The sequence below is a fragment of the Periplaneta americana genome, chromosome 10, assembly GCF_040183065.1.
Source record: "Periplaneta americana isolate PAMFEO1 chromosome 10, P.americana_PAMFEO1_priV1, whole genome shotgun sequence".
Taxonomy (NCBI): Eukaryota; Metazoa; Arthropoda; class Insecta; order Blattodea; family Blattidae; genus Periplaneta; species Periplaneta americana.
Window position 1 is genome coordinate 134,584,522 of NC_091126.1, and position 19,557 is coordinate 134,604,078.

A 19,557-nucleotide genomic window follows, 5' to 3' on the forward strand; every position below is an offset into this window, starting at 1 on the left:
ACATACGACATAAGAAGAGAAGCATGATCTGAAAGTAAAGTATCTAAAATTCGAATCTGATTTTGACTGCTATTAAAATTTGCGTAAAGATTAATTTTTTGGTCCTACGGAATATATCTGTTATGGTAACAATTGATTATTAGAGGAGAAAAATTCCTCCGGCACGGCGATCGAACCTGGGTCCTTGGTTCTACGTACCAAGTGCTCTAACCACTGAGCTACGCCGAAGTTCAATCCACAACATCGGATCGAATCCCTCTCCTCTAGTGTTATGTCAACATACAGTATATGTCGAACTTGGAGTCAGGCCACAAAGGGAAAACACTAGAGGAGAGGGTTTCGATCCGGTGCCGTGGATCGAACTTCGGCGTAGCTCAGTGGTTAGAGCACTTGGTACATAGAACCAAGGACCCGGGTTCGATCCCCGGCGCTGGAGCGAATTTTTCTCCTGTAATAATCATTATTAAAATTTGGTTAAGATATTTTCCATGCATGACTCACCTCTCGTTGGTAAATAATTTGCATAAAAGACATAATTTAGTAGGAGTTTAATAAATTTGTAAAATCATAGCAACGTAAGAATTTGTAAGAACATCACTATTAAAATCTGCATATATAATTATGTTAAAATTAAACAAGGTGAGGTATTGCAACATTTTATCCAATAATGAAAGAAAACTCATCATGTCTTCGTGAGAACGACATAAAAGAAAAATATTAGGTTAAAATCAGTTAAGATTGCTGAAGGTTCCAATTTATTTTTCGCAGAAAAGTCTCTTAAGTTAATTAATTTGAATAAGATTCCTTGCATAATTTAAATTCATGACTCACCACATTAAAAAATTTTACGACAATAAATGTCAGAAATAAAATAATCGGGAAGTTAGTAAAGTTGGGATTCTTCTTCACTTAGCCAATGTTCATTTAAACACAGAATATCAATATTATGATTTTTAACAAAAACTTCGACACAATTTTATTAGGAACACATTGAATAATAAGGTTAAAAAACGTTCTGGGGCGGGTATCGATCCCGGGACCTTTGACTGAACGCACCGACGCTCTACCGACTGAGCTACCCAGGAACTTCACCCGACACCATCTCAATTTTCCCTTTATGTCCACATACCTCGAGTGGGTTACCAAGACACCAGAAACTCACATCGAGTGCACACAAACTTTGTGTGACTTGGAATTGTGGTTTTCTGTTAACGTACCTACAATAACGTGTATATTATATAATCGGCCCCGGAACTATTTTTCCCTTGAAATTATTCAAGTCTGCTTCACGGGGAGCTAGATTTGAATATTGAATAATTATATGTGAAATATTAAATTGGTTATTATGAATAAGTACGTCAGATTCACTTGTGTTAGGACATTGGCAACATTAACTGTAACTGTTCATAATTCTCGGTTGAACGTGAAAAAAGTCTCACATGAGCATTTACAGGCCCGATATCACGATTTAATGCTAACTCCAAAGATTCTTCATACAATATACCAACTCTAAAATACGAATATAATGAGGTCACTTGGAATTTAATTTTACACTAGACAAAACATTTAATTTAGGCCTTAAAATGTCAATTATTTCTTCACACTTAGTATCCTGTGCTAAACAATACACATGCATCGAACATAATTTAGGAACTCCTTGAATTTCACTTTATTCTGTTCGACATTTACGTTACTACCCACAACTGTAGAACGTTTAGGTCATGTTACGTTGGCCCAAGTTTCAGATGAAACTTGCGTCACTATTTCTTCGACTTCTTTAGAGCATTGACATTTACTGTCCGCGTTGACAGATCTCGGATTTTATCTCTGCCACTGTGCAACGTCACATTTGCGGCGGGGAAGTGAGGAGATGGAAGAAAAGTTTTAGGGTAAAGTGGTACATTTTCGACATAGGTACTATTTCGATCGAGTTAAGAAAAACCGACATATTTCGGTTTATAATGTTGGTAATGTGAACAGCTGATGGAAGACCCAAACTTCTTGATTGTGTGTCTGAAAAAATAAAGCTGTTTTCAGATTACTTTAGAAGATCTAAGAGCTTATATTTAGCGAAGCAAGTGCTGCATGCTTCTATTTTACGTTGTTATAACTCTTTACGAGCTTTAATTAAGATATTGTCTTGTTTCTAGACTTGGTAAATGTTATTACACGTTAGTTTCATGTTCTACATATCTTAAGCGAATGTAACACTGCCGGCGATATCTGTTGCGTATGGGCGTAACTAAGTATTGGTTGAAATTAAAAGCATGCATATGGTAAATTGTCGATCAGATATTGCGGTACATTTTCGATCTACATTTGTTTTAAATTTTCTTCATAGATGCCGAGTAGGAGATCAGAAAAGAATGTTAACATGAAATGGTCATCGAATAACATGGAGAAAGTCGAGAAGGATGTTTTGGAAGGCCGCTTGTTCACTAGAGAGGCTTCCGGATTATATTCAATCCCATATACAACCTTACAAAACAAAATTTAAAAAGGTGGAGTTCATTGAACTAGGATTAAATCCTCGCGTCGGCGATACCATAGGTCATCCTACCAGTACCATAAATATGCCACAGAGTGGGAATCAATCTATAAACAGAAATTTTCTTCTTTGTTTTCCCAAGCATGGGAAAAATAGCTACTGTGGGATCAGCTATTAAAGGTTTTCAGTGTTGAGGAATTATGCCATTTAATGAATATGTTGTGCCGGATGAGAAATAGCTCCTTTATTGTCTTTTGTTCCACTGGAACTTGAGATAGACCTAATGGAAAAACAGAATTAAGTCCTATTCATTCAAAAACCAAAAGTAAAGAACCTATTAAACCCACTGCAATATCAACTCCAAAGGATTTCATCCTAATCACTTATTTACCCTTATTTTACTTATTTACTTAAAAAGGAAATCAGCCCGATAAAGCTATCATTGGATGAATCTATGAAACAAATTTTGCCAACACCTGAAAAGAAACTAATGATGAAAAAGCGAAAGATCATATCTTCATCTCATTTAACATCTGATCAGCATTTTGATGAAAGGAAAGTAAAAAAAAAACTCCCTCTTTATAAATTACAGTCGAAATATTAGACCTACAGCACAGACTGGAGATCCTGAACAAAATAATCCCAATTAAAATAACCGCGGATTCTACCTTCTGAACTACTGCTCTGACAAATTGGTGCGAAAGAGTTCGTGGCTTCAGTGTCGAAACTGTGACACTTGGTACGACGAAGCATGTGTAGAAGTTAAAGAAAAACATATTTTTTTATGTGAAAAATGTGTATGATCAACATTGTACTCAGTGTAATCTGCATTGTGCCATCACCGATACAATTTCGACCGAAAACAACATTTTATATTTTGTCCAAATTTGTATACAAATACAGGTTGAATTTAATTTTTGTAATGTGAAAAATATTGCTCAAGGGCACTATTTCATTCTCGGTATAAATACTTGCGTCTAATCCTGCGTCTAATCCTGGAAATAAAGTGTCAGATTAGCATTATTTATGTTTTGATTGAAAATGTTCCACCTTACCCTAATGCTTTTCAATACTCTGACGCCAGCGTTGTAAGATAAGTCATTTGAAATTTAACGGCCACTGACCGGCAGAGATATAATCCGAGATCTATACATATCCTTTGTTTACTTTGGGTTTACCACGGAGTCACTTTTTTTAGTATCGTCACTAACAACTTTACTATTTGGAATATCTTGTGTATTTTGTACTGGAGGCACTGTTTTTTTTCAGCATTTGATGTTAATTTATTACAATTTTTTGGTAAATCAATCGATGCACTTTTATTCACAACAGATGTATGAATGTTCAATAACTCAACATGCTTGTTCAGAATATCAACTTTTTCACGTAGTTCACATATAAGTTCTTCTTTTAATCATAAAAATTAAACAATTCTAACATCAACTTTATTATTACTGTTCTCTATCTGAAAGGATCACACAAAGCAAAATCATCTGCGTTCAAAAAATTATTGTCAAAAGCAAAACGGTTTACGAGGTTATCTTTTCCGATCTCTGATAACGAATTTGAATGACATCATGTGCGTAAGGAGTCAGACGACAGCTGAACTGTGGCGCGAGGTGACAGATCAGTAGTAAGTGATCCCATAGTCAGAGTTTACGGCGACTCACAGCAGAAATTCCCAAGAAAATCGAGCCTTTTTTATAGGGGTACATAACAACCCTTTCCGGTGCCAAGTACAGTTAAGTGAAAAATAAAAGATGCCTGCAATAAACGAGGTTTAGTTATTTCCAAGAAAGGCATCTTCTGTGTACTTCATAAGTTTGGTAAAGTTAATTTCTATCATCTCTTGGGGTGCGGCAACTTGTGACGGGGGTGAATTTGCTTGCTTTTTCCACTCTGGAATTAATCTCATCCGAGCTTTTCCAGTCTTATTAGGTAAACACAAGATGCCTTTCTTGGAAATAACGAAAGCACGTTTTTTTGCAGGCTCCTATGATTTTCACGTACTGTACTTGGCATCGGAAAGAGTTTTTATGTACCCCTCCCAGAAATACTCGGTTTTCTTGGGCATTGTTACTGTGATACACCGTGCACTCTGATTTTGGAATCACTCACTACTGGTCTGTCACCTCTCTCCGCAATTCAGCTGTCGGTGTGATTTCTGACGCGCATGACGTCATTCAAATTCGTTATCAGAGATCGAAAATAACCCTGTAGAACAGGGATTGCCAAGTGAGTCCACGAACGGAATCAGTCTTTCTTTACGTGAGTCCAGTTACGACGGGTTGGGAGGCAGAATAGAGAAAACAAGTGAAGATAGCAGTGGCGTATTACTCAGCATTGTTCCTGTACGTATAACTCTTACTTAACCTCTTTTTCTCCCCTCTAATACTCAATAAAACACTCTTCATATTAATTTCATGTTTAAACAATGTAAATGCTACTTATAATTCAGGAAATGCCAAAGATGGTAATGTTCTCGATTTAAATAGAAAACCTTTCTATAATTTATTCCGGAAACATTTTCTACTCACGGCATATCCTAGACGGGCCTAGACTCAACACGGCACATCAAAATATTAATCCCCTCAAAAACATATGATGTGACTCTCTTAATATAATTACGTAATGTAATAAAATTTATTATTATTATTATTATTATTATTATTATTATTGTCATTAATAATAATAATGATAATAATAATAATAATGTTTTATTTTCGCTGGCAGAGTTAAGGCCATAAGGCCTTCTCTTCCACTCAACTAGCCTTAATCAATACAATACATATTTAAATTACGAATATTTAACACTACACTTAAAAGGTTCTCCAGAAATATTCTCCAGTTAAGTTTTAACGACTAGTAGACTACTTATTTATTTAAATTTGGATAAACCTATAAGGTAAAGTAGTAACTTAATTTATGACCTAATTTAAATCAATCAATTATAATTAATTTGAGATTTGAGATAGCTAGTAAAATGATGAAAATTAATTTAATATAAGCTTACTAGAACTATATATATATATATATATATATATATATATATATATATTTCTATAATGAGAATATTAATTTAATTGCCATTAGTGGTTTTGTAAATCTATTTAGAGAAATTAATGATAATAATAAGAATGGACAGATGTTAGTTTCATTATATGTAATAAATATTAATCAGCAATTAATTTGTTAAGTAAGAATTTATGTAATTTTGACCTAAATGAAGTTATTGTCCAACAACCCCTTACATCACTCGGTAGCGAGTTCCAATTTCTAGCAATTGAAACTGTATAAGATGAAAAATAGAAAGATGTCTTGTGGTAAGGTATAATGAGTAAATTGTTATGATGAGATCTTGTACTTAGCTGATGATATGCGGATAAATTTTGAAAACGAGAAGCCAAATAGATTGGGTTAGCGGTGCGCAGAATTTGAAATAAGAGAACAAGAGAATGCAGGGCTCGTCGATCGCTTAGCCTTAGCCAAGACAGAGTTTGGGAAGACGGGGAAACATGATCATACTTACGAATATTACAAATATAACGGACGCACGCATTATGCACACGTTGTAGCCTGCTGCTCAAATTTGCATTTAGGTTACTTAATATAACATCGCAGTAATCGAAGTGTGGCATCACGAGTGTTTGTACGAGGATTAATTTTAATTTATCAGGAAGAAAGTGCTTCAGTTGCTTTAATGAGTGAATAAGAGAAAATATTTTTTTTTTGGAAGTGCGATTCACTTGTTCATTCCATTCCAGGTGACAATCCATATAAATGCCAGGGTTCTTCACAGTCGAGCTGTATGGAATAGTAGTATTATTTACAATTATCGATGGCAAATTTTGTTTGTCACACTTCGATCTTTGATGTTCTATTAAAATAGCCTGCGATTTACTTGCATTTAGATTAAGTCCGTGCGTTTTCAACCATAAGGATATTGAATTCAAGTCATCATTAACTTTAGTTATAGCGTCATTTATGTAGTTAGGTTAAGTTACAAAATTATGATTTCTACTACTAGTATTAAAGTAAATTCAGTGAATGCACAGTGAACAGCGGATCAGTATACGTGTGGGGAGGGATTTCAGCAGTGAGGAAACATTGTAGCAAAGGCATTGACACACGACAACGCGTAAGAGTGTAATAATGTCGAATATTGAAGTGAAATAGTCAAGCAGTACTATAGTAAATCTTGAAGCAAACATTGAAAGGATCTACAAGAAGTTAGAAACCTCTACAGAGGGAAATGACCAAATGAAAAGTAAAATTAAATATCTAGAAGAAGATCAGAGAAGAAAGAGCTTAATATTTTTTTTGGAATCGAGGAAAAGAAGAAGAAACAGACATTGGAAACATATGAGACTGTAATTAAAGTGTGCTGGAATTGGTTCAGGATTGATTGAGTGATGGGAAAATAAAGGAAGCATACTGAATCGGGAAAAATTTAAATATACCTATTTTAGTTAAAATCTCAAGTATAATGGCAAAAGAAAATAAATTTGAGCAAACGAAAGTACTTAAAGAACCCAAATATTACACCGGAACACAATTCTGAATATGAGGCAAGATGCAGGAGAAGAATATTGATACCTTTTATGAAGGCTGAAGGAAAGATGGTCATTTCGCTGGATTATACAGAGACAAATTAAAGATAAATGGGGAGATGTTTGATGTGGAATTCTGTTTGGAAAATATGAACCATACAGAGATAGGGACAAATGTTAATGAAATGAAAAATATACCTGAAAGAGGAGATAAGGCATACTATAGTAAAACATACGGTGGGAGAACTATTTACAAAATTAGAAGGTGGATAGATCATCACAGAGGAAAGAATAGTAAGCGATGGAATGAAAGTCAGCAAATTACAGGAACAGGAAGAGAGGCCAGCAACCAGAGTAAAAATGCAAAGCGCGGCAACAGCAGCAGACGAGAATTACATTGTTATGTCCCAGGGCTAAAGAACTCCCTGTAGCATGATTTCCTGTGGATTATTAAAGTTGAAACAATCCAGGGACAGTGTCAGCGGAATACATCACTGCCTACGATAAAGTATTCTTACGCCACGAATCACTGCTGGACTAATCGCATTGGTCCAGTGGAACAAAGCATGCATTTTAATTGGTTAAATTATATCACGCATTGTTCGAACTCTTTTCTTACGCTTAGTCTCATTAAAGCGACTTATCACTGTATTGCAATGAATCGAATTATTTGTAACATGTTTGATTAAGACGACATCTTCAAGCACGAATAATCAAAAGGGGTTTAAAGCCCATCTCACCTGTCGGAAAGCATAGGTGGTGCTCTCGTCGGGAGACCGATAAGGGAACATAAAACGTGATGGTGAGAAGATTGGCGACAGACAGTGATGCAGTCGGATGGTGACACGGTCGGGCCACAGTCTAGTATATACAGTCACGAAGCTTGAGTTGTGAGGGTGCTAGGAACAATTGACTGTGCCGGTATTATTTCGCATTGTCTGTAATGAGGCGATATTAGCGATCCTAGTGGCTAGCAACTATCTATGGATGCATATTTAATACTTATTGAGCTTCGTGACTGTATATACTAGACCAGTGATGTCAAAGCAAGCGCATTTTTCTGACCTTGACGTCGTGCGCGGGCATTAAGCTCTAGGTATGCTAGGAGGAATAAGCAGCCTGTTGGATTAAGAAAACAGTGGTGCACAAACTTCAAACGGAACGTGAAATTTTATGTCGTTATTTTTATATGGCTTCTTTCTGTTTGTTATTTTCTATATTGTCTGTAAAACAAAAGTACTAACACTAATTTCTTAGCCTAATATTGCAGTTGTGTTTTAAACGTTAATAACATAATAAAGAGTAAAGAAGGAATATTCACACAAATTCCATAATAACTATAACTATACTCTACTAAGTGAATTAAACACATCATTCATAAAGAAAGTGTTATCCCATAGAAAGACACTGAATATGACATGATAAGTTGAAATTGATATTGATGATAGCTTTAGCCTTATAAAAGTAATCAAAACAATATTATAATACAAAGCAAATTTGTCTAGGTATATGTTTTAACTGTAAGTAATATTAAATAATAAAACTCTTATCGCATTATGCTTTTAGGTGATATTGGTGCGAACCTTTTTGTTATCAGAATATTAAATTATCTCGAAATCTGCTGAAGCTTTAGAGCTGATGTTTTACCAACACATAGGCACATATCTTTTGTTTGTGATGTAACAGTATTTGCTTTGTTAATTCATTTCCTTACAAACATTTTCCATGCGAATATTTTCAAACATTTTAATACACTATCTTCAGTAATACATATTTACGATATATTAGATTTACGAAAAGATTGTTTTAGTACCCGTAAGGCTACTAAACAAACATATCTGAAAATTTCACTTTTCTGCAAAAAAAAGTTGAGAAAATATTCCTTTTGAATAAAAAAGCAAACTTGTGAAAATGAACATTAAAATTAAAACTTACATTCTTATAATGTGCTTATACTTCTCAGTCAAATCTAAAAATTAACATGGATACAGTTTTAATAACTTCTCTTCCCTTTATCAATTGAATCAGTGCTGGTCATCCGTGTATATAGCTCGACCAAGCGGCATATACTACCTCTTTCGTCTGTCTCTTTCCTTTCCGCTCTAAAGCGCTCAGGCTCTCCTGGGCTCTATAGCGCGCGCTTGCTCCTTTTGGCATCAGTTGACATCACTGTAATAGACTGTGGTCGGGCAGGAATCGAGGACCAACTTTAATGGCGTCAGCAAAAACAAGAAATATACCATTGTAAGTGTCTTGTGTATATATTGTGTAAATATTTAGTAAATCAAGTAGAGTTTCATTCACGACTAATTCAGTCTAGAACCTAAGTTCAGTAACCATGTCGTTTTCCCATAATACCCTGAGAGCCCCAGCTCTTCCAGGAAAATCGTTTCTTTTCCATTATTGAATATAATGGTGGTGTCAGAAATCCCGATAAGTGTGAGTAGGAGTCCAACGCAGTAGTCATCCGACCTAAGTGACGGTCGCACAACATCAACAAGCGATTGAGGAAGAAACAAGAGACTACTTGCACTAAAATAATGATGACGGCATCGGGTAGACAGGGGAGAACCGAAGGACAGTATACAGGAGCTGAGAACAGCAAAACGAGTTCAGCGAATCCAGCTGGAAGAATAAATATGGCTCAGCAATTACAAAAGGGATCGAAGCTAAGATAAGAAGTCAAGATTCTCAAAGAAGTGGAAGGGATGAAGTAACATTAGCGACACCGAATAGAGGCACGCCAGTGGAAAGAAGTAAGGAACAGAAAGGTTATAACTTAAGAGGATGGTGCATGTGTGACAATATACAGGAAAGTGATAAAGTGAAAATCGTGATGGTGGTAGAAGAGACGGTAAGGCAAGGGAATAATAGTGAAAAGAATGGGAAAGATACAAGTAATAGCCAGGGAGTGATAATAATTAAGTAATGATACAAATATAATAAAGAAAGTGGGAGTGGAAATGTAATGAAAGTGTAGAAGCTAGTTAGTCTGAAAATATGGAAATTAGATTAGTTGGAATATGTGATCAGTGAACGTTAGTGATTCAAGAGAATAAATAGGAGGACAACTATGGAAGAGTTCAACTTAATGTAAACAATGTTGGGAACAATTCTTAAGGATTTGAGAGAAGTGATTGTTTAGTTAAATGAGATTAGTAAGAATAAGATAGACAACTGGGAAAGGGAGGGAGTAAGTAGAAAAAGAAGGGAAGTGAAACAGAGGTGAGAGAAGTGGTAGAAAAGTGATCAGAGTTATTTATATGTAATAGCCGGATGCTAAAAAAAAAGAAAAAAAAAACAACGTAAGCAGAATATGTATCGAAGGGACTGATGGCACTGTAAACAGAAATGTGAAGGGCCATCACGACCGATGTAAGCTGACGGAATAATCATATAATATCATATCATATCTCATATCATATCATATCATATCATATCATATCATATCATATCATACCATATCATATCATATCATATATCATATCATATATCATATCATATATCATATCATATCATATCAAATCAAATCATATCGTATCGTATCGTATCGTATCATATCACAATTATATCATATATCGTATCGTATTGTATCATCGTATCACATATCATATCATATATCATATCATATCATATCATATCATATCATATCATATCATATCATATCACATCATAATTATATCGTATCGTATCATATATCATATCATATCAACCATATATCATATCATATCATATCATATCATATCATATATCATATCGTATCATATCATATCATATCATATCATATCATATCATATCATATCATATCATATCATATCATATCATATCGTATCGTATCGTATCGTATCGTATCATATCATATCATATCATATATATATATATATATATATATATATATATATATATATCGGTCCACATCCGTGGAGTAACGGTTAGCGCGTCTGGCCGCGAAACAATGTGGCCCGGGTTCGAATCCAGTAGAGGTTTTTTTCCAGAGTTTTCCCGTATCCCAAAATGAGCAAATGCTGGGTAACTATCGTTGCTGGACCCCGGACTCATTTCACTGCCATTATCATCTTCACCTCATTCAGACGCTAAATAACCTAAGTGTTGATATAGCGTCGTAAAATAACCTGCTAAAATATCATATATCATATCATATCGTATCAAATTATATCACAGCATTAAAGTAAATAACTGTACTCATACCCTCAATGTGATACTTGGGCCTGCTCAGCTGCACACAGGTGGCTGATCCGTGGCGGAATCGTTAACAGTGCAAGCCTCATTTCTTCATCGATGGAGTTAAGTCTCTCCCTCTTTGAAGTTTTAATTTCAGTTAACGTCGACAAGCCCAGATCACACATATATGTAGTTGAAAATGGCAACAACATATTAACTGCATCTTGGAGATAGCAGGGTATTCACTCCTTAGTGACAACCAAAATGTTTCCAAAGGCACTTCGAGAAGTTTTAATTTGAATGATCTCTCTGCTTTTAAATCTGCCAGTTCCTTCTATACGAGTATATTATTCGGAAGATGTCTTGAATCCGCAACGAATCGATCATGAACCCATCGAAATCTTGAACACTCTCTCCAAAATAATTGAAGACCTCCCTCGAATAAGGGTGTAACCAACAAATCCATAATACACATTTCAGTAAAAAAATTAATTTCAGGGGCATATTTCGTTTATTACAAGTTTATTCAGCTATTTGATGCTATCATTTATTGTTATAAATGAATGCTTCAAAATTACTTTTTCCACCGAAGTTTAATTAAGTTTAAGTTCATTTAATTAATTTGATGTTACACCCTTTTTCGAGGGAGGTCTTCAATTCATGAACATCTGCTACAAAATTACTAAATGTTCTTTAATTGATTCCATCAACACTTTATTACCGTCAGCAAGGGGCCATACATTTGAGAACATCTCAAACGACCCATTTTCAATAATCTGTATCCACAAATTCAGCTTATTCACACATCCTTGAATCTTACCCATATTAGTCAGAATATTTTCGTTCCTACCTTGCATTTTTCTGTTAAGCTCATTCAAATGTACGAAAATACAGAAAAGATATACCAACTTAGATACCCATTTATTATCTGCAAATAAATCTGCGTACCCATGCCTCTCAATGGTAAAAAATGTAAGTATCTCCTCTTTTAAGTTCAAACATTCACGCCAACACTTTACATTGTGATAACCATCGCACTTCTGTATAATATACATATTATGTAACAAGAGTGAGTGTAGTGTGCTCTGATCCCATTTCCTGACACAAAACGGAAAAAACCCGCGTATTTAGGGGTCTCAATTTGATGAAGTTCACGACCTTTACTACTTCAGCGATCACAATTTTCAGAGGAGATAGCAGACTTAGCAGCAATGGCTTCGCGGTGAATTAGACAATGGTCGCTTCGTATGTTAGGATTTACTTAACGTACTTTAGCCACGAATTCTTTCACTCCTGAAAGTGGATCCGTCTGTACAAACACTAATGAAATCCTCCCATGTTAATTAATAACAGACCACATATTCATTGGTCGTACGAAACATTTCTTCACCAATTGATCGCTCGGGGAGTTCTTAAAAAAATTACTTGCAATTATATTCCTATCAATGTACCGCACGCAGGAAAGAAGTTGTGAGTGATCACTAATATCGATCGACTCGTCGATCTGAAGGGAGAACTTCTGACTGCTCTCTATTTTCTCCTTCATAATGTCTTCGATGTCACTGAACAGCTGATTGTGTCAGCAGAGAGGATTTTTTCTCACTAGCATCTTTTGAACGGATAACAGACAAGGTTTGGAATTGAACGGGTTACATCAGCTTCTTGTCTATGCGGATGACGTGAATATGATAGGAGAGAAGCCACAAACGATTAGGGAAAACACGGAAATTTTACTTGAAGCAAGTAAAGCGATAGGTTTGGAAGTAAATCCTGAAAAGACAAAGTATATGATTATGTCTCGTGACCAGAATATTGTACGAAATGGGAATATAAAAATTAGAGATTTATGCTTTGAAGATGTGGAAAAATTCAAATATCTTGAAGCAACAGTAACAAATGAGCCCACAGCAAGAATGATGGATGTCACTTGGAATACAGTTTGTAGGAGAAGCAATTGAAAGTTTGAAATGCTTAGCGCTCAAAGCTTAACTGTGATTTTTCGATTATTACTGGACAATGACTATCAGTGTTAATGTCATATAACTCTCTCTGTACTTTCTATATGTCTTGTGCTATGCATTGACAGTCTTGGTTCATTTTCGACAAGAAAGTGACATCCATCATTCTTGCAGTGGACTCTTCAAATATAAATGACACTCGGGAGCAAATTAAACGCAGAATAAATATGGGAAATGTCTGTTATTATTCGGTTAAGAAGCTTTTGTCATCCAGTCTACTGTCAAAAAATCTTAAAGTTAGAATTTATAAAACAGTTATATTACGGGTTGTTCTGTATGGTTGTGAAACTAGGACTCTCACTCTGAGAGAGGAACAAAGGTTAAGGGTGTTTGGGAATAAGTTTCTCAGGTAAATATATGGGGCAGGAGAATGGAGAAAGTTACACAACGCAGAACTGCACACATTGTATTCTTCACCTGACATAATTAGGAACATTAAATCCAGACGTTTGAGATGGGCAGGGCATGTAGCACGTATGGGCGAATCCTGAAATGGATATAGAGTGTTAGTTGGGAGACCGGAGGGAAAAAGACCTTTGAGGAGACGAAGACGTAGCTCGGAGAATAATATTAAAATGGATTTGAGGGAGGTGGGATATGATGATAGAGACTGAATTAATCTTGTACAGGATAGGGACCGATGACGGGCTTATGTGAGGGCGGCAATGAACCTACTGGTTCCTTAAAAACCATTTGTAAGTAAGTAAGTAAGTAAGTAGGCTAAGTATGTAAGTAGGCTAAGTAAGTAAGTAATTAAGTAAGTAAGCAAGCAAGCAAGTAAGCAAGCAGCTTATAAACCCAGGATTATTCTCACCATTCCTTTACAGTTCTTAACAACGTTTCAGCTATTGTGTGTGTTTCCTTGACCTTTACCATATGTTCTGCTACCTTATATCTAGCTTCCTGTACTTTTTGCGGAGTATGTACCGACGTTGTCATGAGCGTCACTTGTTTTTCTTTCAGATTTTAATGTGCCTCCCTCCCATTGTACATTTCACCCAATAGAGAACAGAGTTTAGAGTTTCTTAAACTTATATTTATCCATATTTTCTTGCATATTTTCAGTCTTGTGTAGCTCTTGGAGGTTACCGGTAGTGACCTGTGGCGTGAGTGTATTTCGCTTATTGGTTTTGTAAATTTGAGCATAAATGAATAGGGTATATCGTAGTGCACCGATCTATAACAGTACTACAAGAAGTGTCTTTGATTAATTTTGCATCGACATAGCCTACAATTGAAATGCGATTGATTGCAAGTCATTTCTAGAAAAGGTAAATGATTTCTTATTTTTGACAAAATTACTGAAATAATGAACTCACATGAAATGTATGAAATCGATAATGTAATAATGTACAGTACATTCAAGTTTAGAGTGTCAGTTGAAAATATAAATATGTAATTTACTTTGTACTACAATTTTTATAGGCTTGAAAATTAGGCCTACATAATGTTGATATAAAATGACACTATTAACTACAGCTTGTTATTGTGTCCATTAATGTTAATTGAAAATGATACTATACACTACAGTTTTTGACTGTATCAGCTGATGTTAATTAAAAATGACACTATTTACTACTTCACTGAGTTAAGTACACTATGTGGAACATAACCATGAATGCTGATCAGAACGTCCTGTCTACTTCTGTCAATTTCAACCGAATGTGTATGTTCTGATGCACCATCAAAATTATTCAAGACACTGTTGGTACATTCCGAATAGCAGAGATATTTATATTTGTACAAGGTGATAGAAATGGTGTTATTGATAGATCTAATGAAGCTGATTTCATCCTCAGAACACTACTTAAAATTGTCACACACAACAACATTAGCTAAACATTCACTGGAGTATTTCTTTCTGTTGAAGTTAGTTAAATAGGAGAGTAGATTTAAAAAATATCGTTTGATATCCTCCTTCACGTTTAAACTTTTTGCAGTAACAGATACAAATGAACCGTCCGTACATGGAATTTATCTTCTCTGGCAACGAAATCATAGTCAACATTTTTTATACAAACCACTGAGTTATTTGTTTGGATAAAATGTCCACTTATCCCTTAAATCTTTATCTTTCGGAAACAAAAATGCATGTACACACGGACTTTATTTATCATAATTCGATTTACAACCTGAAACGTTGCACGTGCGAGTCATTTTAAGGTTAGGTTCGGTAGGAACATTACAATATTCACTTTGAGAACAATAAATTATATCAATTTATTATAAGATCACAACTCTCCTTTAATACGCTAATTTATAAACTCTGTAACGATTACACTATAGATAAATAACACAAAAAACACAATTAACAGTCACACGAAGCACGTATGTTTTCACAACTACGTCACTAATCACCTGTCCACCATGTTTATTCAGGTCAGGTATTCAGAAACTCTTGGTTTAGTCCCCTTCACAGTCCCTCAGATGCTCACAGCCCAAATATTTCCCGTACATTAGCTTACGAAATCACGAAAAGCCTGTGAGGTTTTGCAGACAAGCTTGTCGAAGTGTTTTTTGCAGGTGGGTATCTTTGTGAAGTGAAGTAATGTATAGAAGTGAGTGACATAACTGATTTGTTAGATATTTTTTTTGTCAAACTGATTGTAAAATGTACTCCTTAATTCGGATTGAATGAAAATTCAGTCTCAATTGAATAGCCGCCCAGAACAACGTTCTAACCCCATTTGTCATAAGTTGACTTTTTCGTTATTAATGATTGTTAATGATGTGCTATGACCTTTGGGGAGGCCGAGATGTAGATGGGAAGATAATATAAAAATGGATTTGAGGAAAATGCGATATGATGGTGGAGACTGGGTTAATCTTGCTCAGGATAGGGACCGATGGCGAGCTTATGGGAGGGGGCAATGAACCTCCGGGTTCCTTAAGGGGTTAGATACAGCGTACAGCAGTAAAATTTTTTAAATATTCAACATTTTTTTTTCCTTCATTGCTGTATTTTGTACAATAATGAAAATTAGTATGTGTAAAACCCCGTCCTTCTGCTGTATGAAAAAATATTTTTATCATTAAAAAAATTATTTACTTTTTTTCTTCAAAATCATATTCACTGTGAAGCGATGAAGCGTTTCCCACGTAACTAAAAAACTATCCAACATTCTGTGATGACATTTTTTGTGTGTATTTATGCACGTCATATCTACAATATGATGCAAGATCACTTCTCTACCTTTGATAGATTGTCTGATAAAAATAAATTCATTTTAAAAATGGTCAAATATCAGTACTTTCTTCTAACACAGAACAGAAAAATTATATTATTTATTAAGGAATGTAGTTTTTTAATCGTAAAAATATTATTTTAATATAGCACAAGGATAGTATTTTACACATACAAATTTTCATTACTGTACTTGATACAATAATGTAGGAAAAAAATGTTGAATATTTCCAAAAATGTTACTGCTGTAAGCTGTACCTAATCCCTTAAATGTGAGCATTCACAATCAACTATTGTGAATGCTCACATCCAAATTCATATTTATTTATTTAGTTTATTGTGAACCAGCCTTAAGCCTCTGGCTACGGTGCTGGCCTTCATTCCCCTCCTCCAAAGTAAAAAAATATTTTTTCCCTTCACTGTACTTAAAAATTTCCTTCATTTGGTTAGCCCGGCTGGGAACTTCTTTTTTGAGACTTCATCGTTGACTTTTGTCTCAAAACCTGCCTGTGCGAGCAGCTGATTTCGGATAACTTTTGTTAATTTTCTTTGGCTCTTGATTTTTTCTAAATTGAAAATTTACCGTGTCACTTTTCATTCTCCTAATTTATTAAATTGTGACAATCAATAATAATAATAATAATAATAATAATAATAATAATAATAATAATACATTATTATTACTATATGAAACAAACCACTTTGCCTAAATCCCCTGATAAGAAGACGACAAATATTACTGTTACTTTGGTTGTTTATACACATAATATTGTCTTAATAAGTGTGTAAATTATACCTCTTCCATTTTTGACATCACTACGCTACTGATACTCTCGTCCATTCGTAAATAGTTGCTCCAGTCTTCTGAAAAACACTTAAGGGGTTAGGTACAGCTTACAGCAGTACATTTTTTGGAAACATTCAACATTTTTTTCCTCCATTACTCTATCTTGTACAATAATGAAAATTGGTATATATAAAACACTGTCCTTCTGCTATAAGAAAAATATACTTTTACGATTTTAAAGAAGATATTTCTTTTTTTCAAAATTCAAAATATTGGCAGTTCACTGTGCAGTGATGAAGCTTTTCCCTCATAACTCAAAAACGTGTTAACTTTTTCATGTTCTCTCTCTTTTATTTTATTGCTGAAACTCATGTTTACAATATCATGCTCTTTCAACTACATTACTTAATAAATAATATTTATTTTTATTTCGTGTAATAAAAAATATTGATATTTGACCATTTTTAAAAAGAATTTATTTGTTATCAGACATTCGACCAAAGGTAGAGAAGTGATCTTGCACCATATTGTAGATATGACACGCATAATTACACACAAAAAATTTCATCAGAGAATGTAGGATAGTTTTTTAGTTATGTGGGAAACGCTTCTTCACTGCACAGTGAACTGAATTTGGAAAACAAATGTAAATAATTTTTTTTAATAATAAAAATACTTTTTTTTTCATATATCAGAAAGACTGTGTCTTACACATATTAATTTTCATTATTGTACAAGATGCAATACTGGAGAAAAAAAACGTTGAATTTTTCCAAAATTTTATTGCTGTAAGCTATACCTAATCCCTTAAGTTTTTGAAGCAAATCGATGTGTGAGAAATGATTTCTTCTTTCTAGTCAATGCTTGGTCCATAACTTTCGTTTAAATTTTTTAAGCATAGAATTCATCATGTTATATTTTAACAACTCAACATAACCTCACTCTATTCGACGATAGGCTGAAAGACCGACTGTGGCATACAAAGTGCTGGTTTATCTGCACGTTTATGGGAAAGAAGTTGAGCGGAGAAACAGTTAAAGTTTCCCCTGTCAGGTCGATCGGAAAACCAAACTGTATGTGTTTGGTGAGGCCTAACGACTGAGCTATACCGACGACTTAAATCATGAAATGAGCTCCTTACCCATGTGGCGATCACATTGAATACAACCTCGGGGAACTTTTAGCCGAACATAGTTTTTTGATAAATAGTTAGAAGTTCATAATATTATACATATATTTATGTGGTTAAATTTATTTTTCAGGAAAATCTTCCCAATACTAAGGAAAATGAATAGGTTGGGGAGGGAAAGTTCCATTGAATTATACCATCGCACAGGTATGTAGAATTAAAACTTCTTATTATCTTTTATGTATAATTTAAACCAAACGGATTAGGGGGAGGAGATACTGAAATTTGAAATTTTTCTCTGAATGATCCACAATCTTTATTTATTTTACAAGCGGAAATATCATTGCTGAGACTTAAATTTGATATAAGTTTTAAGAATGGGACACTAATTTAAAAAAATCATAATACAATAATTCACTAAATTGGATCTCTCTCTTTCTCTGTCTTGTATGGAGGAGGGACCCGTAGATTTAAACTGCAGCCTGAGACTTATTGTGCTTACCACTCATAATCTGTGAACGATTGGGTAGCCGAATGGCCGCGCTCTTGTACAAGTATAGCACGCCGTACCGTGAACGGAACTCGGGCTATGATATGGATGATAGTGATATGTGAATTAATAATGGCTGAGTATGGTGAAATGACTCTGAGGTCGAACACCGAAAGATACCAAACAATTCTGATTCAATTGGTTGAGGGAAAACCCCGAAATAAACTCAACCAGGTAACTTGTCCCAACCAGGATTTGAACACGGGTCCGCTTGTTTCATGGTCAGACGTGCTAACCGTTATTCCATAGCGGTGGACTTGGATATATCTGAGCCATTTTAAGAGATATTTTTAAAATTTCTAACGGATTTTGCTCTTAAACGTACGTTCTTTAAAATGTCAATTTTGATATTGGTTTTATAATTTTTAAGATAAATTATTACAATTTTAGAAATAATGTTGCGTGTATTTGCATAAAAGTGTGGGGGGATATTTTTCAAATGCACCAAATAACACATTTTTATTCCAGATGCAAGTTTGAAATAGTCTATAGAATGTGTGACTCAAATATCATAGATGTGGCATTAATTTGTTCCGCAGATATAAAACGTTTTGTATGGAATAAAGTAAAAAATTGAAGTGACGTAAAACTGCAATCAAAGTTGAGTGTAATATTAAAAAACTTAATACAGCATAGCTTTAAAAATGGCGTCACAGTAGATAAGAAGGC

The 19,557-nt window shown here is 34.6% G+C and overlaps 1 protein-coding gene and 1 non-coding gene across 2 annotated transcripts in view; one reads left to right on the top strand and one right to left on the bottom strand.

The window, feature by feature from the left end:
• The window catches only part of LOC138707738 (cell adhesion molecule Dscam1-like), a 136,950-nt gene that overhangs the window by 46,105 nt on the left and 71,288 nt on the right, over positions 1-19,557 (bottom strand). The window lies entirely within an intron of this gene.
• Positions 364-436, top strand: TRNAY-AUA (transfer RNA tyrosine (anticodon AUA)). The gene has a single exon. It is a non-coding gene; the product is annotated as a tRNA-Tyr (tRNA).